A 26998-nucleotide genomic window follows, 5' to 3' on the forward strand; every position below is an offset into this window, starting at 1 on the left:
GCATCCTCTCTGGTGACTTCCCTAACCCGCTTCCCCCACACGAGGGGTGGTACTCTGCTGTTTTGTCTCTTGTACCTGCTTCTGTTAACTCCCCCTGTGTTTGGTGACGGGCCTCCTGGTTGCCCCTCTGTAGGGGGTAAAACCCGCCCCTGTATCTTAGTGTCTAGGGCAGAACCTGGCATATAGTGGGTGCTCAATTAATTCCTGCTGAGGACTGTTGGCAGAGGAGTTCGACCTCACTCCTATGAGACCCTTGTTCTAAGACCAAAGGGTGCGGGAGAAGCTCCCCCCCAACCCCCGGCTGCTGTGGCCACAGTGGCGCATAGAGTCACAGGCACGAGTGACATGGGACCCTGGGTCCCGTGGATGGAAGCCCCAGATCCAGTAGGGGCTCCAACAGAGAAACTTATAAATGACCTCGTTGTGACTACTCACATTATTTAAGGTGATAACTAGCTTCCTTGTCGTAAGTCCCCAAACCTCGGTGAGTGAACACAAGCGAAGTTCTTTTCTCACTCATGCAATGGTCCGGAGCAGGAGTTCCTGGTCACGCAGCTCACTTCCACTGGGTGTTCCAGGGACCCAGGCTCTCTCCGTCTTTTTGATCTGCCACTTTCAGCACAAGGCTCCTGAGGTCACTCTGAAGGTCGTCTTTTTCTTTTCAGGCAGCTAGCCAGAGGGGTGAAGACACTGAGTTTACCGAGCCAGGCCTGGACTTGGCGTCCATCACGTTGACTCCCATCCCCTCGCCCCCCACCCCGCCCCACCCCAGGGAGCTTGGTCTCTGGGGGGCAGAGGAATGTGGTTAGTCACATATTCATTCTCTGCGTAGCCAGACCTCACACAATAGTGTTTAGGCAAGAGATGTGCAGCATTCTTTCTTTTTTAATGCTTCTATTCGATTTTCCCACTTTTAAGCCAATCTTAACCAAACTCTGCCTCCTCCTGTTGGGTCCTCGTGACAAATGGGGGTCTTTGAAGCAGGCAGGTGGGCTTGAAGCATGGGAACTGCCGTTGACAGTTTCTGCACGAGGAAGACCAGACTGTCACTCCGTGTTGCTCTTAGAACACAGTTCATTTTTAGGCTAAATGTAAGGTACTGCTGGCTGCCGCTATGGGAACTCGGTGCCTGTCTTGCTTGGTTTATAGCCTTTGAGGTCAGTGATGGCCAAGTGTGCTTTTGGGAGCAGGATTTCACCTGCACGGAGTCGGGGACTGTTGCTCCTTTCTCCTCGTCATGGAAACGCTGTGCAGCTATCTCCCGCGAGCAGTGCGAGGGGACACTAATGGTGAGACCAAGACCTCCCTTCGTCAGAGCCGGAGCACTCAGCTTCCCGGGAGTGTGTTTATGCGACATCGGTTTGTGGTTCTTGTCAGTGTATACGTGAGGTTCTCCAAGTTCTTTTCAGAGGACTCAGCAATTCATTGCATTATCGTAGAGTATGTATGTGGGTCGCTTGCCATTTGAGGACTGTACCCATGAGAGCCCCTAGTTTTATAGATTTGGGATATTTACACATGCTTTAAAATGGGCAGGGTGGAGGGGGCCTTTCAAATGTACATCTCACTTAAAAACAAACAAACAATAAAACCACCTCTTGTGTTCAGCGTGAAACTGCCATGAATCAAAGCATCGTGGGCGATGGCTTTTCTAGGTTTTGTTGTTTCACTGAGAAGGAGCCGCTGGATGAAATGGCAGAGAAGTTTGGGGCCGACCCTGGGCTCCATCAGTCTGCACCCTCCTGGGGTTTACAGCCTAACCTCCCTTCTCTCTCTAAATGCAACTTGCATTGGTTTTGTGTAGTAATAGAATCTCTTCCCCCTCCTTGCAGGATACCCCCCCGCCCCTCTCCAGGAAAGCGGTGGCTCACTTCTTTCCATCTCGGAGGAGATTCTGTCTGTGGGGCCCCTTTGTGGGGCTGGCCAGCGAAGCTTACCTGGGACTTGGAAACCAGGATGCCAGTTTCTGCCCTGCCGCTTTCTCCCAGAGAACGACTGGGCTGTGTGTTTCAGTGTCTTGCTGGCCTGCATTACATAGTCACTACGGTCAGCAGTCAGTGGGTACAGTGGGACCACGCACGGCCAGTGTCACAGCTTTGTAGAGTTTGCTCAGTGTTAGGCCACCCTGTCTCAGACATGACGTGATTTGAAAAGTAAGCCTTTGGAACAGAGATGTTCTGGTTGGTGCGTTTTCTGGTCAGTGGAAGGGAATGAGCTTGGCCGGAGTCTGTGACCTTGTGTGAACTATTTCTCCTTGCTGAGCCTCGGTTTCCTCGCTTGGAGATGAGGTGTGCTCATGCTGTCCTTGGTAGGGTGGCCGGGGGAGTGTACGGAAGGCTCCTCGACTGTGCCCGGCACACAGGGGACACAGTGGCCGAGAACAGCTACAGTTATTAGTGTTGTGTACAAAATCGCTCTCAGTGAGAGAGATTTAAAAATATCTGTGGTGGGAATGAAACGAAATAGAATGTCAGGAGCAGTGATTTTTCTGGTGTGATTTTATTTTGTAATAATCTACAGCATCCTTTGTGGAGGCAAATGCATTATACGGGGGCGGGGTCCGGCAGAAGTAACACCTGCTTGAGGGTGGTTGGCAGGGTAATAATATAGGTGTAATAATTTATAGTTTTAATTTGAACATTTCATCTAACATGTCATAGGGTGTGCTTGAATGTGATACTGTTATGTTACAGAATTACAGGCTTACACTTTTGTAGTAAAGTGGGGGCGTTATTTGTGCCGGACCTGTAGCTGGTACACGTGGTACCATTTAGGGTTCCTGTTATTTACAGATTCAGCTCCACAAGTATTTGTTATCAGGGGCTAATGCTGTTTCAGGTGCTACTCTGGGGACTGTTTGGTTAAAAAGGTGGGAGAGAGTTAACGAGGTGAGACAGGGAGCTGTCCCTTCCAAGGCCTTATTGTTGGGGTGACCCTGTGCCCTCTTTTGCCCTGCACTGTCCTGGTTAATGGCTGCTGTCCTCGAGTAACTATTAACAGTGCCTTTTTCATTTCAGAAGGCAGAAGGCCCTGCTTCGGGACATCAATTACATGTCAATCACCAATATGGTCTATTATGGAGACACAGCGGGTTTATTGAGAAAAGGACTTTTGTAGTTCTCTGAACAGGAAGGAGCACACAAAAAAGGCTATTATTCCTCAGTGAGTTGAATCCGGGCTGGATGGTCAGCTGTCGGACCCAGAGAGGAGGAGGCCGAGGGGAAGGCATTGTGGAGAGGGAATAGGCCAAATGCCCCCAATGCGATGGACGGAACCCCGTTGGAGACGCCATCTTGCATTCCAGCGGGTGGAGAACCAGCCTCGGGCATCCAGGCTGTTTTAAGTTTCACCCATCTGCCCGCCCCACATGTTATCATTGAGATGCTAATGATTAGCCTTTGATCTTTGCCTTAAGAATTCCGTAGCAAAAGGATTTGGGGAGTAAGATGCTGAGCTAGGTTGTTACCCTGGTTTTTATGGCCGTTTCCTTTCTCATTCTAGGTGCACAGGTCCTGAGGGGGGAGGCTCACGGGGTGACTTTTTGCGTTTCTATAGGTGCTTCAGGATGACCTGATTCCAGGGAAGGTGGGCAAGGCTGTTACAGTGATCAAAATCGGAGGGCTTTGTTTGCTTTTTTATTCCGTGTCTCCCACACACGGAGAGAACAGTGGTTGCGATAGATTTGGAGGGTGTTATAGGTTGATAAGAATGTGTGTTCAGAGTTTATTTCTGAGACAGTAATCATGAGGAATATAGTTCAGACTTCCTGCATTTTTTTTAGATTTGATTTATTCATTTTTAGGCAGAGGGGAAGGGAGAGAGAAAGAGAGGGAGAGAAATATCAATGTGTGGTTGCCTCTTGCATGTCCCCAACTGGGGACATGGCCCACAACCCAGGCATGAGCCCTGACTGCGAATCGAACTGGCAACGCTTTGGTTCACAGGCCAGCACTCAATCCATTGAGTCACACCAGCCAGGACCAGACTTCCTGGATTTTGGATGCGAATTTCTCATCCTCCCCCCTCTCCCCTACTGCTGGAGTGTCTTAATTTGGAGACCATTTGTGAAATGAAAGTGGGAAAAGAGTCACGCCTGGCTTAGGTGTTAAAACATCACACTGTGTGTCTGTCCTGAAGGTTCCCCTTTGCAATTCCTGTTTGCAGTCCGGGGCAGCACAAGCAATTTTTTGTTGTTAACTTTTCCCTATAACACCAAAGGGCAGCAGGCTGCTGGCATCCACGTTCCCTTTCCCCAGGGCAAGTCGAACAGCCGTCTTTGCCTCGAGATGGATGACACGTGACCGCCCTCCCGTTGCCTTGGTATTTGTGTTTTCGTACAGGAAATGCTGATTCTGAGGCTCACTTCCCTGGAATGTCCCTTGTTAATTCTCTGAAATCAATAAGGGATTAATTGAGGGCTTCCTGTTTGCCCTGACAAGGTTTTGTGGCAGCCTGTTCTGTGCAGACAGAACTCTAGCAGTGGAGTCGGAAGGCCAAGGCCGTGACCGGGGATAAGTCAGGTCAGGCCTGGGTTTCCTGCAAGGTAAACCGATGTGCACAAGCAGTGAAGAACCCGCCTCCCGGGGCTGTTTGGAGGACGGATGAGAAGATCCGGTCGTGAGAGGACTCTGGGCCGTCCTGCTGTGGCGCAGTGTTATTATTGACTAAAATCGCCCAAATCCATGAAGGTTTAGAACAGGGGTGTCCAACCTTTTAGCGTCTCTGGGCCACACTGGAAGAGGAAGAGTTGTCTCGGGCCACACATGAAATACACTGCAACACATAATCATAAAAAAATCTCATATAACGTTTTAAGTAAATTTACAGTTTTGTGTTGGGCCGCATTCACAGCCATCCTGGGCGGCATGCAGCCCACAGGCCACAGGTTGGACACAGCTCCCGGACAAGGGTGAGCAAACTATGGCCCATGTGCCAGATCTCGTCCATCCCCCCATTCACTGTGGCCTGGGAGCTGAGCATAATGCCGCATTTGAAAACAGTCGGAAAAAAAAATCAAAGCATATTATTCCCTGACACGTGAAAACTCCACGACACTCAAAATTTCCGTGCTCTCCAATAAAGCGTCGCTGGAACTCAGCCACGCCCGCTTGCTCACGGGTCTTCGGCGGCTGCGATGGCGCCATCGTGACAGAGCTGGACAGCCGCTCCAGCGACCCGTGGCCTGCGGGGCCGAAAACATTGATCCGGCCCTTTTCAGGAAGCGGCGTGCCAGCCCTGATCTAGAACCACGGTGGCTGCAGCAGTGCGACCCGGGCTCTGCGCGGAGATCTTTCCCCGGATGACAACAGAACTTTGGGGACTCGAAAGCTCTCCAGCTCCCGAGGAAGGATCTAAGCCTGTTCATTCGTTCATTTGTTCATTCACTCATCTGTTCATTCATTCGGTCATTCATTGTTTCGCTAGGTATCTGTTGAGCTCTTGCTATGTGCCAGACACTGTTTTGGGTGGTAAGGAAGAGCAGTCAGTGCTACAGAAAAAGATCTCTGCCTTATGGAGGTTACAGTCTAATGGGAGGAATTCAATCACACACAAAGTACCTGTTATGTGGTGGCGGGGCCAGGAGGAGCGCTGTGGGGGAGGGGAGTCTGGAGAGGCCTTGTCGAGAAGGAGGAGTTGATGGGAAGGAGGTGAGGTGTGGAGGCTGCTCAGGCAGAGGGAAAGCCAGCCGGACACCGTGGGGTGCCCGCCTTGGAGAAGGCCCCGGAATGCAAGGGCGTGTGAAGTGAAGTTTGTTTGTTTAAACTTTCAGCCTTGGCTACAGAGCTGATTCACCATAATCTGGTTTACGGTCGTGTTAAAAAATTTTTATTGTCCTCCTCAGGCACGTTGGAAAGTCGGAGAGGAGACATGCGGTGCAGTGCACTAGCGCAGAAATCTCGGGCGGGGCTTCTCGGCCTCTGCGCTGTTAGGGCCACTGGGCATTGCGTGGAGCTGCCCCGTACACTGCAGGGTGTTTAGCCGTATTCCTGGCCTCCGCTCGTTAGAGGTCCCTCAGTTATGACAACGAAAAATGTCACGTGTCCCCTGGGGACAAAGTCACCCCCACTGAGGACCAGTGCTCTGGGGTTGGGCTGACAGTAGCAGTGTGGCATTAGGTTAGTTACTTAAGCTCTCCAGGCCTCCGTTGCGTCATCTGTCGGGTGAGGGTAACACCTCCACCTGCCCTCCGAGGGCTGTCGGGAGGCTGAAGTGGGGAATGCCGCAAGCATCAGCGTGGTGCCTGGTGCGCCCAGGCCTCCGGCAGATGGCAGATGGCAGCTGGATGAGCCGAGACCCTGCGGCTCCCTTTCTGTCACTCGCCTTGTTCTCCAGCTCCCTGTGTCTCGGTGAGAAGTGTATTTATACGATTGTATACATTATAATGTATACACTTATAAGTGTATATGATCGATCAGATCCTTGTGTTAAAATACGAGCGGCCCAGACGGTCATCTTTTGCTCTTTTTTCTTCTGTGAGTGATCGCCCCCTCTTATATGTGGTTTCCATTTTGACCATTTCCAGATTGATCTGTGAAGCAGTGGGGTGGGTGAACATCATTTCCTCCACTTTTAGGGCCGGTCAGGGGTGGAGGTGTCTGCACGTCTAATAAGCTCCCAGGTGAAGCTGAGCTCCACAATCACATGGAGCAGCCTGTGACAGCTGACCTCACCCTCACCCCTTCTTCAGAGACTGAACTGAATTTTAGAAGAAGCGTTTTGCCCCAGGCGAGACTCAGGCTCCAGGCCCCAGGAAGAATTCCATCTTTTAGGGGCACATGGAATGAATGTGATACTTAAGTTAACCGCCGATAAGCTTGGTGAAATTAAAGCAGACGGTTTATCATGGGTCCCTTCTCTTAGTGGAGTGGCTAGCTCTTCTAGAATACCTACTATGTGCATTCACTTTTTTCCCACTGGATCGCTGTAGATCTTAGGTCACTTTCTCAATAAGAAGTACGAGTCCAGAGCCGTCTCTGAGTCAGCAAGGTGCCGTTCCCTTGAATGCCCGGGGCCCGTGGGCAGGAGAGGAGATTCAGACTGACACACATTTTCACGCTCTATTTCCTTCATTAGTTACGTGGGTTCTGAGGGCATCTGCTCCTCGGAGGCCCAGGGGGGGACATTCGGAGGTCTGTCTGTTGCCTTTGTGCCAGAGTCAGTTTGACACTCATAAAGACCCCGGAGAGGATGTCACTCGGAGACCCAAAGGTCTGTCCCTCATGCTCCGGGACCACTCAGGAGGGCCCTGGGCAGACGCTCCGTCACAGTTACTAATACCTCCTGAGCTTGCCCCTCGCTCTGTGTGTGGCGGCTCGTGTGAAGGAGGTGGAGACAGAAAACCATTTGAGTGTCCCTTGTAAGAGGAGCCCTTCTGGTGATGAGACAGGGTTCGAGGATGTTGGGAAGGTGCTCGGAACAGCCCTTCTTCCCTTCCTCCTCCACCGAAGATGCGGCCCGCAGTCCCCCGAGCTGCGTGAGGAACACGGCATCCGGGAGGGCATGTCAGGAGGGTTTGTTTTCTATCTGTGATCTGATATTAATTTGCCTGGAACAAAAGAAGCAATTTACTGTGTAATTCTGAGGTTTTATGGTGTTTCCACTAAGTCCTTTCATCTTTTGAAAGATGGTGTTATGCATTTTAATAGAAATTATTGTTTTCCTTAGAAAAACATTGTAATGCTTCCTTTCTTCTCTCTTCAATCGAATTAGAGAGTCTTAGCTAAATATCGTAAGGAGATGACGGGAGGCCCAACGCTGGAAATCTGGAGTTCTCGCGCCCTCCCCCCCCCTTCCTCTGTGTTCACGTGACGTGTGGGCACTATCCATTACAGACTTCCTTTAAGGAATTTCCGGGAAGCCCCCTTAGCACGAGGGTACAAATTAATGTTTTTCTAGTTTAATTGCAGCCGTTTTGAAAGGAAGCACCTTTCAGGCCGTTATCTGAAGCCGACTTCCTTGGAAACCAGAGGGGGCACAGTGTACGAGGTGGAAGTCTGCTCTGGTGAGCTGCAAGTCGCCCGGCCTGGGGACAGCGAGGCGAGGCGGCTGCCCTCGGAGGACAGGCCTGTTTCCGGAGGCACGAGAGCGGGAGGGACATCCGTGGAACGAATGGCGCGGGGACCACGTCCCTCTTCAGGCTTTTGTCATGCTCGTCCCGGGGCCAGCTCCCTCTGCAGCAGCCGCCTCGCTGCCTTCCAGTGAGGCGACCCCCAGGGAGCCCGTCATTATGGCTTGGGCTTGATGGGTGATTACTGGTTACGAGGTTTGATTTGACAGCAGTGTTTTTTACGTGAGCGCCTGTTGGACTCGCTGGGCTCAGGTGGGTGTTTCCGTTCCCCCGAGGCTGCAGCTCGGAAACACCGTACCGTGGCGGCGGGGTTTGCCTAAACGCCGAGGTTTCTTGCCGCAGGACCGGGCCAGCTGTTCTGAGGACTGGCTGCAAAGCCTTTGCACTCGGTTGCATTGACGTTTCTCCTGCAGGCGCGGGGTAGGTTCTTAAGGGGCCAGTCGGGTTTTGCTAGGAAACGCTTGGCAGCATGTGTGTGTATGTTTAGTTTATTAGGAGGCCCAGGTGTAAAAGAGAAAGGGGGCTCCGTCGGCCTTCGCCCTCATTCCCAGATGTGGGCATCATCAGGGCTAAGTTTGGGCGCGGGGCTACCCTCGGGGTCACTTGTCCTTCTGCACCACCCCGCAGCAGGCAGTAAGGGAGGAGGTGGCAGAATAACGTGACGGTCCATCGGCTCTCGGCCCTCTGGGGAGTCTCTGAACTGCTGCTGAGCATCGGTTTCCTCGCCCGCCCAACAGGTCTGATGAGACCCACTCTGCTTATTTCGCACGGCCTTCCACATCCCTCGAGGTCACCGATGAGCAGTGAAGGAAGAGGCGCGGGTCCGTTCGGTGAGAGGCAGCAGAGTTGAACGGTTAGCCATTCGTCGGCAGGGCAGGCGTCGTAGTTGCGGTTGCTAGTACTAAGGAAGGCTAGTTAGTACGCAGCAAGTAGCTACACCACTGCTACTACTTAGCCCGTTGCTTTTTTTTTTTTTTTTTTTTTTTGCTCCGAGTTTACTATAGGACAGATGGTTCCGTTGCCTGAAATTCCGAAGCGCTTGTAGAAGAAGATTCTTAGGATGTACTGATCTTGTTCCGTTTAGGATCTTTTTTCTGAGGAACGCGCGGCAGGATCAGCCCTGGTGCGTCCAGCCAGCGCGGCGACTGTGTGGGCGTAACTGCCTGAGTGTCGGAGCTCTGAGCTTCGGAAGGGGAGGTGTGAATTCCCGTGCGAGCCCCTGACCTTTGCTTGTCTACCCCGTCTGTTTTCTGGCTTTAGAGGCTGTGGACCTTTCTCTTGGAGGCTGACTGCCTGATACTCCTTTGGAATAGGTGAGCCAGGGGAGTGGGGAAAGAACTGGACACATTCTGAATCTTGCCAGTGGACTTTTTTCATCTGTTAAGGGAATCCTGGCCTTACTTAATTAGACATGTCTGTTGTCTCCAGCTGCGTTAATTAAATAATAGGATGATGATGCTGATGATCAGAGTTAACCTCAGTGTCCCCAGCTTCCTGTGCCATTTTGTTTGTACACATTTGTTCGGTGAATGAGTGACTTGGAAATCTACAGAGGAAGACCTGGAGATTCAAGTCCGGGGGACCTTTAAGGCAAACGTTCTTTTTCTCTGGGCTCGTAGCCTTTCATTGCCCCATATAACGACTCTCTTCTTATCTAAATACATTTCTGCAATGCAGAACCACCGCAGAGGAGCACGGGCAACTAGGACTACCAGCAGGCTGGCTTCCTTCCTCCTGCAGCTCCACTGTGGTCGGCGTCTTGGGAAATCTCCCCACAGACGTTGTCCTGCCCTTCTGGTTGCTGCTGAGGGTCTAGCTTTGAAAGATCATCAGTGCTGGCAGGAATTCAAAGATGGCCTCATTCCACCTCTGCATTTTAGAAGCTCAGGCCCACCGTGAAGAGGCTTGCCCAAGAACACATTGTGAGTTAGTGGGACGACTAGGTAGAAGCCTCCCTCTCCTGACTCCTAGCCCTGCCCTACTTCCAGGAAAGCAGGCTGTGACTTCTGCCCTGAGAGCGCCCTGAGCAGAGATGATAACATCCCGGATGGAGATCTCGGGCATAAGGGTGTCTGCCTCCAGGGGGTCCCAGGGTAAGTCTGTGGTTCCACAGACACTGGGGGGAATGGATCTGGGTCCTTCCACCATCTGACCTAAATGGGTCTCTCCCTCTCCCAGCCTGGTGAACCTTATCCTGTCTCCCTGCCCGTGGGCATCTTCTGCCTTCATCTCCCCTCACGGCTGGTGGATGGGACATCCAGGCGCTGGCCTGTGAAGCTGCCAGATAAACCGGTTGCCCTGATTCCTGCTTGGTGGTGAAATCCCAGACGGGATCTTAGCACTCTCCTTACGCACGGGAAAGGCGGCGCTGCTGGAGCTCATAAAATTGGGGTGTCTGTCTCCGCTAGCTTTCCTTTCCCGGTTATATTTATCAATAATAAGAAACTCAATCAAGACATTCCTTGAACCAGTGCCAGCCTCTTAAAGACATTTCTGGTCTCTGTGTTCTAGCACTTGCTCTGGCTCTTTTCCTCAGGAGGGGATTTTTCTGTGCACTGGAGGAGCACAGAGCTGGCTTTCTTGGGAAAGCCTGTGATTTCAAACCTCCTGGGCGAATTGGCACATCCCACCGAGCCCTGGTGTTCTTCTCTGTGAACGGGTGCAGTGTGCCAGCCTCGAAGGTGCGGTGGGGATGATTCGAGGTTGTATGGTGGGTGGTAGAGGCCTCCCGCAGTGCCTGGTGGTTGGTGGGCTTACAGATCGAAGTGGGTCCTCTCCGGACGGCCTTCCCTCTGGGACGGTCCATGCAGGTGTGCCGCCAGGGTTCTCAAGCAGGCTGGTCGTCGGAATTAAGGGGGATGCTTTAAAACACGAGCACCACCAGCACCAGATACCTGGCCACCCGCACATTCAGATCTCCGGGGGTGGGTCCGTCATTTTAAAAGGCGCTCGGATGCTTCTTCTGATCCCCAGCTATGCTTGGGAACCTCTATAGAACGGGTTTTATTTTTTCTAATCATTGAAAAAGTGTTCTTTTAAAAAATAATTGATTTGAGGGGGAGAGAAAGGGGGTGGGGAAGAGAGACAGAGAGAGACCTGATGTTGCACCCACTCACGCATCCACCAGTGGCTCCTGCGTGCGCCCGACCCGGCACCAAAACGCACGTCCCTGGTGCGTTGGGATGATGCTCCAACCCCCTGTACTTGCCTGACTGGGGCTTTTTTTCTAATCGTCTTGGATAAGAGCAAAATGGTGGTGTGTATGTGAGTTGAGGATTTAAGTATTCTGGCCATGTTTTCGTGCCTGATTTGGGCTCTGTTTTCCCAGTCACTTATTTATTTCTCCAGGGTGGGACCGCTGGGGTGGGAAATGTGACTGTTAAAAAAATTGTCTAGTAAGAGGAGCTGTGATGCTTTGCTAATTAGAAGTAGATACTTTGATCCTGAAAAAGGCCTTCTTCTTGTTCCTGAAGACAGCGGGATTGTTTCCATCCAGGTGCCCCGGGGTTTGTTTTCCAGACACAGAGACGTGTTCCTGAGGTAGCTTTAAGGTGGAGAGATGAGAGTCAGCCCACAGCCTCACGCGTGTTCTCAGGTGGTTGGTTAGGTGGGGTTGCTTCTCTCTTCGCCCCTCAACTTAACTTCTTCCCTCCTCGGGCCCCGTGGTCCTGGGAGAACTCGGTGGAATCACCTTCTGGAGAACCTTGGCGTTTGTGGAGTCAGGGAGGCCAGCTTAAAGTCTGGCTCCAACCCTTCCACGGCTGGAGGTTTTATAAGCTGGTAACTGTTCCCAGCTGGGAACTTACCTGGGAGCAACTTGGCATTCCACGGGAGGCCTGACGTGTTTCTGTTGAGCAAAGGGAAATACGTCAGACTTGGGTGCAAAACGTGCCCCTTCCTGCGTCCGGGTGCTGTGACCTGCAACAAGTCATCGACCCTTGCAGAGTGAGCCTCGGCTCCCTGACCGGTCAGACAAGGTGTGCGCGTGCTGTTCTTCAGCTTCCCCAAATGCAGTATTTATCATTTGGTGTGAAAATGCCTTGTAAAGCCACAGAGCCGTGTCCCCTTATTGAGTAAGGAATATGTCATTGTATTACTCAGTATTTTTGTTGGTTATTTACTTGTTATTTCTATGTTCACTGTGGCAAATTGTATATAAATTCCTACCTCCTTTCCCTTCCTTTTTTCCTTTTTCTCTCTCTCTCTCTCTGGCTCATTATACTCTGGGAACACTGTAGCACCCACACCTGTTGTAGAAGTGAGTTCTGGAATCTCACATGGGTTTCCTGTACCCCACCTCTAGGCCCACCTTTAAAACTCCACCTCACGCATGTGGTGTGCTACTGGGGAGGGCGGACCGCTGCCTGCGTGAAGCTGTTCTGACCTCCGTGCTGCAGTGTTCATGAAAGCCGGAGAGTTTCTCTTTCTCTTTGCTCCTCAGTCGGAATCGAATGGCCGTGCAGAAGGACTTGTTTATGGAGCAGTTACTAACCCAGCGTGTCCTTGAGAATCCACGTTGCTTCCTCCTCTAGCACCTCGAGAATGGCAAGGACACATGGAGAAGATCACAAATGTGCTCTGCTGCCAGCACATGGAGCTGCCTTCCAGAAGAAGTATTTGCATTCGGTGTGTGTGTGCTCAGTGGGCAGTGTGGAGTGTGCAGTCGCCGGCCTCTGTCTGCCTGTCCTTAGGCGAGGTCGTAGTTCAGTGGCAGCCCACGTGTGGCCCTGTCGTCACTGAGCTAGCGGGTCCTGCAGCGGGGCCGTGCGTGTATCTCGCTCCAGGGTGGACGGTTGAAAAATATGTATCTGGCCAGAAAACAACTTTAGACACAGAAACATGCAGAGACTAAGTTCCTTGCAGATAATTTCAGTACTTTAACCACTGGTGTGAGCATCCATCCATCCATCCATCCATCCTTTATTTTGACAACTAGTTGTTAAGCATCTACTATGTGCCAATTCTGTGTGAGACTCTAAGGGACAAAAAAAAAAAAAAATCAAATAAGACAGGATCGCTGTCCTCAAGGTCTTAGCGGTCTAAGATGCAGGATGTTTTCCTAAATAGAAGGTCAGCTTCTTGCTCAACACCTACCTATTTTTATTTTGTTTTGGTTCTCATCTCTTTGGCACGGCCTGTGACCCTGGCGACATTCTCATTGTTTTTATAAACCCAAGTTCTAGAGTTGGATTTCAGGTTTTGCATAACTCTAAACACAGGGCAAGTGCTTGTATAACTAAACAGGAAAAGAGAGAAGACATCAAGATCCTGGAAAAAAAAAAAGATTACATCTTATGACTCCAAAAATGTGTTCAGGGATCCATTGGAATTCTTACAAGCTTTTTTTTTCTTTTAAAGACTCCTAGTGTCTCATATTCAAATTTGCTTTTGGAGCCTTGGCTAAATTGAAGCGCAGAACACCTTCTAAATATATATAATCCTTGAAGGCCAGTCGGGAGGCAGACAGTTGTGCCTTTCAGATCAGCACAGGGACGGGTGAGGGGTGAGGAGTGAGGGGTGAGGGGCGTGGTCGTGGGGCGGGGTCTGACACGCCGAGGTTCGAGGTTCGGAGCTTCATGGTGCCACTCTGTGCATCATATGACCTTGGGCAGCTTATGTAACCTCTCTGAGCCTCAGCTTCCCTCTTTGTAAAATGGGGAGAGGGATGGTGTTTGCTGGGGAGAACCATTACGAGGATGGAATGAGATCACAGGTTTGCGAAGTGCTTCCTGCGGGCCTGGCGTGGAGTCGGTGCCCTGGAAAATCGGGCTGTTTTGATTTTCCTTAGGAGCAAAGGGCTTGGATGGTTCCAAAAAGGAAAGAAAAATCCTGGCAACTTGGAGTTTCAGCGGTGGAAATGAGATGTGTGATGATGCCTTTTGGGATTAATTACACAGCTAGTCATCTCGGAGAAACAGGAGTGAGTCTTGCCTAGTCTTCTTTTTCACCTTTGCTGTGACTCGGGTGAACGGCGAACAAGCTGTTTTTGCAGCTGAGGGGGGCGAGGGGAGGGGCGGGTGGAGGGGGAGGTTAGTGTTCGTGTCTGCAGAGAAGCAGGAGGAGAAAGAGTTTTAAACCTATACGCCGGGTCATAGATTTTCACCGAACGCTCCTCAGTATGAGCACATCATCCAGGCAGGCCAGACACTCAGGAGAGACTCTGATCCTGAAAATAACGTCAGCACGTCAGAAAAGCCCTTGGCCATGGTAGCTGACGTTTTATGTTTTTTAAAGCCTTTCCCCACCCCCCAGCAAGCTGGATTTTGTGATAACACTTGAGGAGTTCGGTGTAGGGGGAATTATTTTCAAAAAATATATCTATTTTTTAAAAGAGAGAGTTTCTCTCGTTCTTTTTTTCCCTCCCCATGGAAGGTAGTTCTATAATATACACTGTTTATAGAGGCCTTGATCCTTTTTAAAGCGAAGGAGCCCAGTTGGCCTCCGTGGTGATAAATCGAGAGCCGTATGGGGGACCAGGGACATGGAATTTATGCGTTTGACTCCTGCCCCCAGTTCAGCCGCCGCTTCCTGGGATGTGCGCTTGATGGATGGTTTGTCTGGGATTCTGCGCTTCTGGGATGTCTTTTGAAGTTTCTCCTGCCGGGACCTGAGGGTTGCCCCCGCGAGGTGTTAATGGGCTTCCTGCTGGGGCTTTATTTGTGAGGGGCGCCTGTTAGAGGGGCCTTGATGGGCCAGCCGGGACCCCAGAGCGGCTGTTCTTCCACTCGGAGGGCTGGCTTGCAGACGGTGGGTCCCCGGGTCCCCGGCTTGCGCTGGGTATTCACTGCAGCACTGGTTTTACTCTTGCTTCCCGGGCCACTGCTTGTTTATGTTCTTGGGGTTCCCAGGCCCTGGCAGGTTTTAGGGGGTGGGTGATCTGGCCCAGCCGGGGAATACGCTGGGACAGTAGTTCCGAGAACCCACACCGACAGGCAGACCCCAGCAGGGGATGGCAGGCGTCTGCAGTGGGGAAGAAGGGCTTGTGTCTTAGGCAGGACCACCAAGCTCCCAAAGGTGCCCAAGGTTGGACAGGGCATTCTCTCACCCCTGGCCTCCCTGCCTCTGGGCTCTCGTCCCCAATTCCATCCTCCTCACCCCCAGCACTGTGCCCTTTCTAGAATGAAAGCCTGTTCGTGTCACTCTCCTCCTCCTTCAAGTATGAAAAATGGTGCCACAGGCTGAACTGTGACCTCCCCCAAGTTCCTCTGCGGAAGTCCCAACTCCCGGGACCTCTGACAGTGACTGCGTTTGGAGAGGGCAGGGAGTCTCTAAAGAGGGGATTAAGATAAAAGGGGGTCACATGGGTGGGCCCTCATCCAATCTGGCTGCCTTGATATGAAGAGATGCTGAGGGCACAAAGGCCTGTGTACAAAGGAGAGACCGCAGGAGGACATCGGGAAGAGGCGGCCCCAGGCAAGCCAAGGACAGAGGCTTGGAAGATACCAACCCTGCTGACTCCTAGGTCTCGGGCTTCCAGCCTCAGGAACTGTGAGAAAATGCCTTTCTGTTGCTGAAGCCCCGGCCTGTGACGTTTGGTTATGGCAGCCCTCTCGAACTCACGTACGTGGCTGCCATTGACCTTGGGTTACATTTCCAGTGCCGAGAAGTGTCATAGGAGGTCCCTTTTTTCCTGGCTCTGTCTGCCTTTGCAGCCACGGGCAGATATCTCTTCCTCTGTCTGATGAACTACAAATCTTCAAGGCTAAGTTCAAGGGCCACTCGCTCTGGGAGGCCCTCCTAGACCGCCCCTTTCTGTTCCTTCTCCCCCCGCCCCCCCCCCCCCCCCCCCGCCCTCTGTAGAACTTGGATCTTCCTCTGGATCCTCTTGAAGCTTATGTCAGCCCCGGCTTAATGAATCATCCTAAAGTTGTTCTTCTGTCTCTTATCTGCATTAGGCTTTGAAACCTGGAGCGTGGAGATGTTGTTCATCTTTGCTCCCTAGTGCTCAGCTCTGAGCCTGGGAGTTAGTCAGTGCGTATGGAATCAGTTAAGACTTACACTTTACTGTTCTGTTCCCTTAAGGACCCCGCCCCCAGTTCTGTGCTCTCTTAGCAGAGGTGACCAACTTGGATTCCCCACGGGGAGTTAATAGCTCCGCACAGGCATGTCCTCAGGTGACAATGAGAGCACCAGTAATGGTAGTTGGTACTTACTGAGCACATTCTAGATGCCAGAGGAGCGTGTAGCTTATTTAATTTCAGGACTCTCCCAGGTAAGCGCGTCTTCTATCTAATACACTTGAGCCGAGTTTCCCTGAGAGGTGGCACCGCCTTAGCTGTGAGCAAGAAGCGCCGGGAGTGAAAGGCTTCTTTATCCTCAGATCCTTTCCCCCAGGCCGACACCCGCAGCAGATTTTTCTTCAGATGCCCAAGTGCAGAGTAAAGCTGTAGTGCAGCTAGCGAGACATTGAAACCTCCTTTCACTCGCTCTTCACGTGAAGACATGCTGAGTTGGCCAAAAAGTGCATTTACTTTTTCCTCCCTGCGATGGCTCTAGCAGTGCTTAGTTGTCTTTAACTTCATTCGAAACCATTTTGTCAGATTGTATTGTGACAGCGGTCACGTCAGTGCATTTTAAAAAATACCTACAAAAATTGGTGAGTTTTTGTGCAGCCATTTTAATATTGAAGGAGGAAGAAAATAGGCAACAATTGTGGGTGTGTGATGCTTTATTATCTCAAGGAAGGTAAAAACACAACTGAAGCGCAAAGACTCGGGCAGCGTATGGAGAAGGTGTGGTGACTGATCGGATGTGTCAAAACTGGTTTGTGAAGTTTCTTGGTACTACTGACACTTCGGCCAAATCATTCTTTAATGTGGGGCTGTCTTATGCACTAGAAGATGTTTAGCAGCGCCCCTGGCCTCTCCCCACTAGAAGCCAGTAGTGCGAGGTAGCCGACATACTCAGAATATTCAAATCAATAAAGCTATTGCTAAAAATGAAAACTGTGTCTTTTATTTCACAGACAAAACCATATGGACTTTTTGGCCAACCCAATAGAAAGAGGTTGTCTTTAGCAAAAACTCTGTTTGTTCACTAGAACTGGCATGAATTCACCGGGCGCCCTGCCGCTCTGGGGCTGGGTGGCCCAGGGCTGTCTCTCTGCCCACCACTCCAAATATGGAAGCCGAGACCTGGAGATGGTTTCTGAGACTTTTGTCAGGTTATGAAAAACATTTGTGAGTTACCTAGACTCTATGCTACTTTCCCTGTGGTGTCCGGATAGAAAGAATTTTCAATTCACTCCTCACTCTACTGTTGGACTTTTTCATTATTTTTTCACTTTGAAAGCGTGTGAAACAGGAGTGAAGACTCGGTTGCTTTTGATTTGATTCATTTGACAGTATTTCCTCGTGTCGCTGTGTCCCCAGGACTGACTCTGCAGTTCTTTATGTGTGGTGCCATACCACGGGATCCACTGAGGGGAGCCGTACCTTTTGGAAGGGAAGCGAGAAGATGAAAGAAGTCGAGAAATGCAATGAGCATGTGCCCAGGCTTATGGGGCCTCAGAGTGGGGTTGGGAGACCAGAGGGAGCTGTGCCTTCCACACTTCAGCATGGTTCCTGTTTCAATTGAATGCCCAAACTCTGCCGAGGTGTAAACGGACAGGTGGAAAGGGCTCTCTACCTGAGCTTCCCTGAATTGGGGGAAGGAGGAGAAGGGTGAACGCATCACCTGGAAACCCAAATGGCCAAGGCCAGCCAAGGTGTGTGCCGCCTCAGCCCTGGATGGAGAGCATGTTAAGCCAGGCTGAAGTTTTTGGAGGTTGGTCAGATTCCTTCATTGGTTCAGGTCAGCTGTTTGTGTGGCAGGAAGGTGGCACATTCCAATGCCTGGAATCTGGCTGCCTTGTTCAGGGTGGCCCTGTCCTTTGCCTGATTGTGACAGCTTTGATACGTGATTTGCTCTTCCTGCCCCAGTATCCTCTGCGGCAAGAGGAAGGTAACCACAGTACCCATTTTACAAGGCTGCATGTGGATTCAATGTATGTATAATAATGTATGTGTATATAGGTTAGCACCTGTTTTAACAGAGAACTGCAAAATAATGGTGGCTTCAAAAAGATGAAAGTTGATTTTATTTTTCTCTTATGTGTAGCCAGGCTAGGCAGCTTAGGGCTTGTGATGGAGCTTGCACAATGACCCGGGACCCAGCTTCCTTTGCCTTGTTGCTTTGCCATCCTTTTTTTCTTTTTAAAGATTTTATCTTTATGTATTTATTTGAGAGAGAGAGGAAGGGTGGGAGAAAGAGAGGGAGAGAAACATCAGGGTGTGGTTGCCTCTCACAAACCCCCTACTGGGCACCTGGCCTGCAACTCAGGCATGTGCCCTGACTGGGAATTGAACCAGCGACCCTTTGCTTTGCAGTCTGGTGCTAAGTCCACTGAACCACACCAGCCAGGGCTACTCTGCCATCCTTAATATGTGCCTTCTACCTCATGATCCAAGATGGCTGCTTTAGTTCCTGCCATCATTTCTATAGTCCAGCCAAGAAGGGGAAAGGGGAAATGGAGGGCAAGGTCTGAAAACTGCCCACATCTTGTCTCAGCCCATTGGTCAGAGCTTAGTCACATGACCACCTTATTCAAAAGAAAGTTTTAAGCTTTACATGGGTGCCCCGTTAAAAACTCTATTACTATGCAAAAAGGAGAAATTGGATAGTAGAGGACAGCTGGCGGTGTCTCTTCAAGAGGTAAGTGTTCCGTAAAGGCTAGTTATCACCACCACCAATTACCAACACCATCATCATTATCACCATGGTCACGGTCATCGTCCGTTCTGATCTTAGCTTATACATTCCTCCATTCCCTTGCTTTCTAATTGGCCCCTTTACTTTCCATTTTAGCTTGTGCTTTGTTCCCTCGCACAGTTTGCTCTATATCCGTGTACTTCTGGCACCTTCGTGTACCCAAAAGTTGGGCAGTAACCGCAGCCCTGTAATGCTCTGTGTGCCGGAAATGAAGATTAAAGCCGGTGAGGAAGAACACAGGCAATTTAGGAATAGGGGAGACTGGAGCCGAAAGTCTTCATTAAAATATTGCAGGAAAAATTGGTATGGGAAGAAAAAAGTGTAACTACCTTTAAACGCAGGTTAAAAATTTGTTTTGGTTTGTTTTATTGCTTCCACTCTCCTGTTTGGGAGCCTGCCCTGGAAGGTGCCTTGAGTCTCCACGCAGTTCTTCTCAAAGTCTTAGTCTAGATATCCAGCCTCCTGGCTCACCACTGAGGTTTCCAAAACCCAAGTTCAAAGTCCTCAGACCTGGGAAGATGTGGTAGCTGAGTTATTTCTACTTGAGAAGCAGGTTCAATAAATGAAGGGGTTTCTTCCATAGACCCTCATTCATGATGTAAAGGCTCTGCAGGAGTCTTTCACGGTGGTGATGGTTTATTGAGAAATTACTCGGACTTAGGACTCATTAAAATGTTGAGGAAGACGGATGCCACTTCCCTGCTATAAATCCCAGTGAGGCTAATTTAATGGACCTCTAGCTAGCCTTCATGCTTTCCCGAGCCAAGTTTTACCTTCGTCGTTTGTCTTCTCCCTGAGCCTTTTTAAAATGCAGCATCAGAAAGTGACATTTTCTCCTAGGAAAAATTGCTCCAAGATTATACGGCCTTGCTTCTTTCTATCAAGGCACTTACCTCCCAAGATCCGGGGTCATGCAGACGAGGGACTGGGAAAATCCCCAGAAAGAAGCATGAAAGCTGTGGTCATTTTTCTTCTCTTCCTCGTCTTTTCCTCCTCCTAGCCCCTGTTGATGCTCCCTGAGAAATCCCTTGGGAATTCCTCGCCTTCATTTTATTGCTTCTCTTGTTCTTATTTGAGCCTGGAGCATCCTGTGCTAGGACGGTTGCAGTAGTCTCCTGCTTTCGCTGGCTTTTACCTCTGCCTCATCCCATGCACGTCCTCCCAGCCCGGATCTGGCTGGTCACAGCCTTGGTTGTAGATAATCAGCTGTTTCCATTGCAATCAGCAGTATGAAGTCAGCCTTGGCATTGGGTCCAAGGCCAGGCCATGACTGTGGTTGTCTGCTAACAATTAATAACAGGCAGAATAGCTGGGATGGTGGGAAGTACTATTTATAACCTTCTTGTATAGCCGAAGAAATGGAGGCTGGAGAGATTAAGTCGCCTACCTAATGGCGCCTGGTAAAAAGTAGTAAAATCAGAATGGACTCTGGGCAGCTGGACACCAGAAATGGACAGTCAAGTGCCACATCATGTGAGGGTCTCGTTTCTTTCTGTCCTCTTCTCCAGCCACCTCTTTGCCTCAGGTGCTGACTTCCAGCCGCACTGGTCAGCTTTCACGCCGGTCTTGTCACCTGGAACAACTAGAACAGGAAATTGTCCATCTCACTGTTCCTTTGCCTTCGCAGTTCTTTCTGGCTGGCCCCTGCCTACCCTCGCCTTTTGGCTGGCGGCGGTTGACTTCAAGGTCTAGTTCACAGCCTCCTGTAAATAAGCCAAAAGTGGCCACTGCACATTGGTCCCCTAGGTTTTTATTTCTTTACTGCAGGCTCAAAACCCCGCTAGTGCCGAACTCAAAGTTTTACATGTCTGATTGTTTTAAAAAAGCAGCCCAAACAAGCAGATTTTTAGCTATTTAGGACCTGCCTGCTTTGCATACCCTGGGAAACTACATGTATATGTTGGCCATTGATAAGATAGAGCCTTATGGTTGTAAGATAAGACACTAGTAGTGTTACAGCCGTCCATTTATAAGACTCCAAGCTGTCCCTGCCCTTTGGGGCTCTGTGACTGAAAGATTCCTGTCCCTACAGCTGAGTGATGTCACTTAGGCATGCAAGCCTCCTCTGCACTTCCACCCGCAGGAGCTCCTTCATCTTCTTCCCCTCCTCCTCCTCCTCTTAAGATTTTATGTATCTATTTTTAGAGAAAGGGGAAGGGAGGGAAAAAGAGAGGGAGAGAAACATCAATGTGTGGTTGTCTCTCAAGCGCCCCCTGCTGGGGACCTGGCCCACAACCCAGGCATGTGCCCTGACTGGGAATTGAACCAGCAACCCTTTGGTTTGCAGACCATTGCTCAGTCCACTGAGCCACACCAGCCAGGGCACCTTCCTCCCCTTCTGAATGGAGGACCATGAGCAAAGCCTCTGACAGATCTCCTGCTATGAGGGACTTGCCCCCCCCCCCCCCCCCCCCCCCGCAGCTCTGCCCAAGTCCTACCCACCCCCCATAAAGCTCATGTGTGTTGCCGCCTCTGCTGGTCATGTTTTCCCTTGGTCAGCCCAACAGTGCTGATGCTGCTTTCTCACGAGGTTCCATCGCGTTTGGAGCCCACCTACATTTACTGTCCTCATCGGTCCTGTCGTTGTTGGCTGTGGGTCCCACTGTCATCCCCTCGGATGACAGACAAAAACTGAGGAAGCTGCGGGTGCCCAAGTCTGGCAGAGTTGAAGGACATTTAACCTGTGGACGTGACCGAGCTTTCCCAGCATCACACGCCCACTTGCTGCCCTGCAGTTGACCACACTTTGCCTTCACATTGCATGTAAAAGGACTGGTATTTTGTGCAGTACCAGGGGTGGGGCCCATGAGTTTAATTTTCTCAGATTTTGGAAAAAAATGACCATTGGAAATATGTTAGGGGGAGAGGGTTATACGGAAATCGAGAGCACTTTTCACCAAGTCTTGGGTGGATGGCTGTGAGTCTCACACCCCTTTCCTCTGGACTCGCCAAAGAAAATTGATTAAATAGATATGTAAACGGAAGGGGGGGGTCATTGGCATTACAAAAGGATTCTTCTCAACACATTTCCTTCCAAATTGTGCTCCTAAAACGCTTAAGTGGTGGTTTGTGGATCAATAAGGCTGGGGGAGGGGCGGGGAGAATGGAAATTCAGGAGCCCAAGCAAATGTGGATCAATAAGCGATGAAGGGAAAGTTCTCTGCAATGAGTCCATGGCTGTTCAGAGCTGGTCACGAACACCCTTTCCAGAATGGCCTTTTTGGGGCACAGCTCACATCCTGCTGCTGTGCCTTTTTTGGATTAATGTAAGGATGGCGATAGAGGGAAACTTAAATTGACCTCCCCCCAATACTTTAAACAGGGTTAAAGTTACCCCATCATAAAGTTAGGTGTTGGGTTAGCGAAGTTACTCTTTTTTCTCACTAGAAAATAAAACCAAAATGTGGTTTTCTTGGCGTTCAGTAGGGTTCGTTTTGAAAAAACTGAGCCCTGTTTTCCTCCAAAATTATTCGTGTAACAGTGATATAAAGTTTTAACAAGCCAGCTTGTTAAATATTTCTGTGACAAGTTCGGTTTCTTGTTTCAGAATACTTGGTTCAGGCCGGAGAGCGAGTGGCGGGACGAATATCAAAGATTGCACCTCCCGGTTTCTGTTGAGGGCCCGGTCAACACTGTGCGTGGCGTTGGGGCCCCACAGCCGGCTGGCCTTGCCGGGCACTTCTCGGGGTTTAGCTTCTGAACTTGGCTTCTCTCAGAGCCAGGGAAACAGAGCAAGAACACATTTCCAACGATATCTTTCCGAGTGCAATTTGTCACTTGCCGCTCAGGCTTCCTGTTCCGCGATTTCCGTTTCGCTGAACTTTGTGCTTAGCACCAGGTGACTCTTCCATTCATTTTTATCGCGTTAGAAACTCATAGCTGGAGAAGGTGGCCAGGTGGATGACTTTCAGCTGAAGCCACCGACAAGGTGAGAGAAGCTGCTGTCACCTTAATGGTTTTTCCCCAGAAAGGAAGGATTCGGTGTGTAATCCCATAATGGCTATGCGTGGTTCTTTCCCTAAAAGGGGCAAGACCCAGAAATCCTGCTAATCTCCATTCTGCCAGATCAAACAATGTCGTGGATGCGTGGGGTGATGGGGGGCGGGTTACTTGGATTATTTTCATTTGCTTACTGGTGTATGCATTACCAGCACATAAGGGGAAATTTTAAAATTTAATTTTATTAAGGAGCTCAATTCTTATTTTGCAGAAGCCGAGTATCTGATGAGCTACACCACCCCAGCGTCATTCGGCAATTTAAAATGTGAATTACACATTTTTTTAAAAAGTAGCTAATTCTGGTAAAACCTGAGCCATTTGCAGTTTTGTAAAACTGTTGAGATGAAGGTTCTGGCTATGTCCTACTGGGCTGTAAAAACATGGCCGGTGGGAGCTACTTCTTTTTATTGTAAGAAAATGTGGAAATGCGACATGTACTTCTGATCCTCTTTCCAGAGGCCCCCTGCCTCTGGGGTTGGTGGGCTGAGTCACAGTCAGGAGCTCTGTCCTGGACATCACCATGGAGACCCCTCACCCTTCTGAGGCTCAGGGTAGAACGAAAAGGCATCAGATCCTAGACTGTCTCCTGTGCGGGTGGCAGCTCGGGTGTCTGTCTCTGGGGCCCTGTGGGGGGCCCCGTGCCCCAGGTGTCAGTTGCAGAGCCCTGAGCAGAATGTCGGGGTGTTCTCACCTGCTCAGCCGCAGAAGGTCTTCGTGTCCTTAAGCCGGGGGCCGGCTCTCACACTGAGCTTTTGACGGCGCTGCATTCCAGAGGCCACGCAGAACGTTGGTTCCCCCAAGGAATATAAACCCGACGTTGTCAAACATTTGAAAATGTCTTCTCCTCTCCTATTGCCAAGGTGGTTCAATGTCTCCGAAAATGAAATCCATACGGGTACGCCGAGCAGATGGGGTGGGGCCCGGGGGGGGGGGGGAGCTTGGAGAATACACTGCCTTACGTGTCTGTGATGACATGTACCCAGAGGTAACCTCAGCGTTACAGGCCAGGGCATGGTTTCTTTCCTAAACAGGATCGTGCATTCATTCATGATGCTGTAAGGATTTTAATGTGTGATATATTTGTATGCAGGCATATGAAAGAGGTTGAAGCTTTAGATTCAGTGTTAATAGTAAACAGACGCCTTCTCGAGTCCTGTATACAGTTAGATTCTGAAGGACAGCCCTTGTTTTTCTATCACACTAACCCTCCTTTATGACGTCTGTTAGTTCAGCTGCCTTCAGCGATGGCTCAGCAGCATATAGCAGGGATGTGCATTAGAAATGGGGGAGAGACTAATTCAATGATGTGCATCTATTTAATTTGTTTTTTTTTTCTCTATAAAATGCGGAAGGTATAGAACTGGATGAGTCTTCTTGCCTAGCAGGGAGAAGATGGACTAAGAAGCATCTTGGGGACACAGGTCCAGACAGGCTGAAAAACGATGCCTTGGAATTCATAAGAAATTTCTCACACCCTTTCTAGGCAGAGTGAGACTGTTTACTGTACTCTGCCTGGTGCCGGTGCCCATAAACCCAGGGTGTATGTCTCATGAGACCAGCCTCTTCTTCACATAGACCTGCCCGTGAGTTTATGGCCCTTGTGACGAGGTCAGGGCTCCTCCTCAACGTGTGGTCGGAGGACCCGCATCCTCCGTGTCGTTAGGTGTTAGAAATGCAGAACCCTGGGCCTCACCCGCCCAGGTAACGTGCTTGTGTAAACTGCCTGCACTTCGCTTCCCTGTTCTTCCCTGCTACCCACCTTGGCCCGGGGCCCCATGCCTTCCTCTCCCCCAGGGGTGCGGCGAGGAGTCCAGGATTTGGGTTGTGCCTGAACTCACCTTGCCTCTCCTGCTTGGAAGTTACGTCATAGCGCTCTGCCTTGCCATCCTCATCTGTAAGGTGGAGACAAGAGCAACCCCCTCGGAGCGGGGTTTCAAGCATTCAGGAAGAGATATTTGTAAACACTCGTGTCCAAGACCCAGTCAGGTAGTGCACGGTGGTTGCCAGTGACGTTTATGTCCTATTTCGCTGCTGATGGCACATGCCTTTTAAAAAGGCTTCCTGTCTGCTTCGACTTTGTTTTCCTCCGAGCCCCTTCTCTGTGCCTAGAACGTGGCTGATGGGGAGGAGCTGCTGTCTGGCACTAGCACCTGTGGCCGAAAGTCCTTGATCTTTGGAAGAGTCAGTGTGAGTCAGAGGCAGTAAGTAGTCTTACCGGCCTGAGCTCCACGGGCAGCGCTCTGGAAGCCTATAATGGGACGGCTTCTCCGTGGTCAGGTTCGGGCCAGTCCACGACCGCTGTCTGGGTAACAGACCACCTCGCACGCAGGCGTGGGGAACGACCAGGCGCAGTCGCTGAGAAAACACCAGCTCCCAGTTCTCATCACCCTGTCACTTTGGAATGAGATGGAGAGTGACGAGCTCAAATATATCTGAAATTGAATTAAACTGTCCGTCACCTTGGGAAGATAGCATCTTGGAATGCGGTGTGGTCGTGAGGCTCGGAGGATTGACAGCAGCGTATCCTGGGGTGGGGGGGCTGGGCTTTTTGGACACACAGCTCATCGGGTGGGACCGTTAACCACAGGTCTTGTGGGTGCCCCCCCCCTCCCCCCGCATTGAACTAGCACTGGTCTTGGGACAGCCACGTGGGCATTCCCCCACAGTAGGGGGCGGTGAGGCCAGGTGTTAGCTGGGTGGGCTTTGACGTTCCATGACGGAACGTAGGGTTGAAGTGTCTGCTCAGTGTTCTTCCAGCAGGCAGATCACAGGCAGGTTAGGGGACTCACCGAACCATACCTCTCTCAAGAGAACCGAAGATGAATTTATACCCTACCCGGTCCTTGAGGTTTGGAGCTGGCTGTTCAATAGAAATCTTGAAAATCTTTTAAATGAATTTTTAATTTAATAATAACTTTAGAGATCACTGAGGATTTACAGAAGAAGCCATATTGAGACTGGTAGGAAGTGCAGAGACGTGAAAAAAGCCAGCCTTGCTCCCACTCGTGGCGGCTGAGATCCCGGAGGGGTATCTCAGCTGCTAAAGCTCCCCCCGAGGGGTGTGGGGTTTCAGCCCACACTAGGCTCCCCCGTGCAGAGCACCAGATTTGGGTAGAGGTGCCTACATAACATCTGGCTGTGAAAACTAGTTGGGAATTATGCCCTTCGGAGAGAGAGGGGAGTCTGCTAGAGACACAGATGCCCTATAAATGCACAAAGTCCCATTTGCAGCTACTCACCTTGGGCTCCAGTGCACGGAGGGCAGAGTGGACTACAGTTATGCAAGGGGAGACTGGAGCTTGTGGCTCTGCGGGGAGAACAGAGCGGGTAGCTTCTAGAACTCCAGTGCTGAGCCACTTTCCCACACCTCGGACACTATCTTTCTTGGGCGGAGCATGCCCTTCCGTGTGGCATCAGCCTGGGAAATGCATTAGCCCCACCCTCTGAACTTCCTGTCGTTCCACTCTGAAGAGCTCACATCCTGCAGGGGAGTCAGCGCTCTGGACCTGAGGTGCAGAGGTCCGAGAAAACTCATGGGGTGTCGGTGACTGAGTTGTATGGCTCTGGGTCAAGGGCCATACCCCACCTTACCCCAAGCCTGACCAGTGCCCTCTTTTCATGGGAGATCCACAGGCCCTACCCTCCTGACTCCTGGAGGCCCTGCCCTGCCGAACTCGGTCTCTCCAGGAGGTGCCAGCAGAATCTCGGACAGACTGAATGATGTGGCTCTTAGGATGGAGGTGATTTTCCCCTTACACACCCAACTGCTGCAGAGTCCTCCCTTCACATGGCCAAATCTTGGGCTGTTTGAGCCTGATAAACTCTGCTGGCCCTACCATGATGGCTCCCTGGGACCCTGCCCTAACACAAAGGTGTGTGAACACCCAGTGGGTAGCAGCTAGACCTGCTTTACCCTGGGACTTTTGCTGAGGGGCCCCAGACCTAGCACTGACACTGTTTGAACCAGTATCAGTCTGGTGAACACCACTCGCCCCTACCTGGAAACTCACTGTGAATCTGCCTTGTACAACTTGAGCACCACCAGAGGCTCTTTCAGTGACTGAGCTTAACAGGCAGCTGGCTGGCTGAGGCAGGCAGAGGTGGGTGGATCTTGAGGAACCTTGGGCATTTTGCTGAACCTCCCCTGGGCTCTGCACTGGTGGAAGCCAGTTTTGGTATGTA

At 50.8% G+C, this 26998-nt stretch overlaps 1 protein-coding gene across 2 annotated transcripts in view; it reads left to right on the plus strand.

Annotated features, from left to right (window-relative positions):
- Positions 1–26998, plus strand: part of CHST11 (carbohydrate sulfotransferase 11) — a 244074-nt gene that overhangs the window by 45492 nt on the left and 171584 nt on the right. The gene's annotated exons all lie outside the window — the stretch shown is intronic.

Source organism: Phyllostomus discolor, chromosome 2 (assembly GCF_004126475.2).
Source record: "Phyllostomus discolor isolate MPI-MPIP mPhyDis1 chromosome 2, mPhyDis1.pri.v3, whole genome shotgun sequence".
Classification (NCBI taxonomy): Eukaryota; Metazoa; Chordata; class Mammalia; order Chiroptera; family Phyllostomidae; genus Phyllostomus; species Phyllostomus discolor.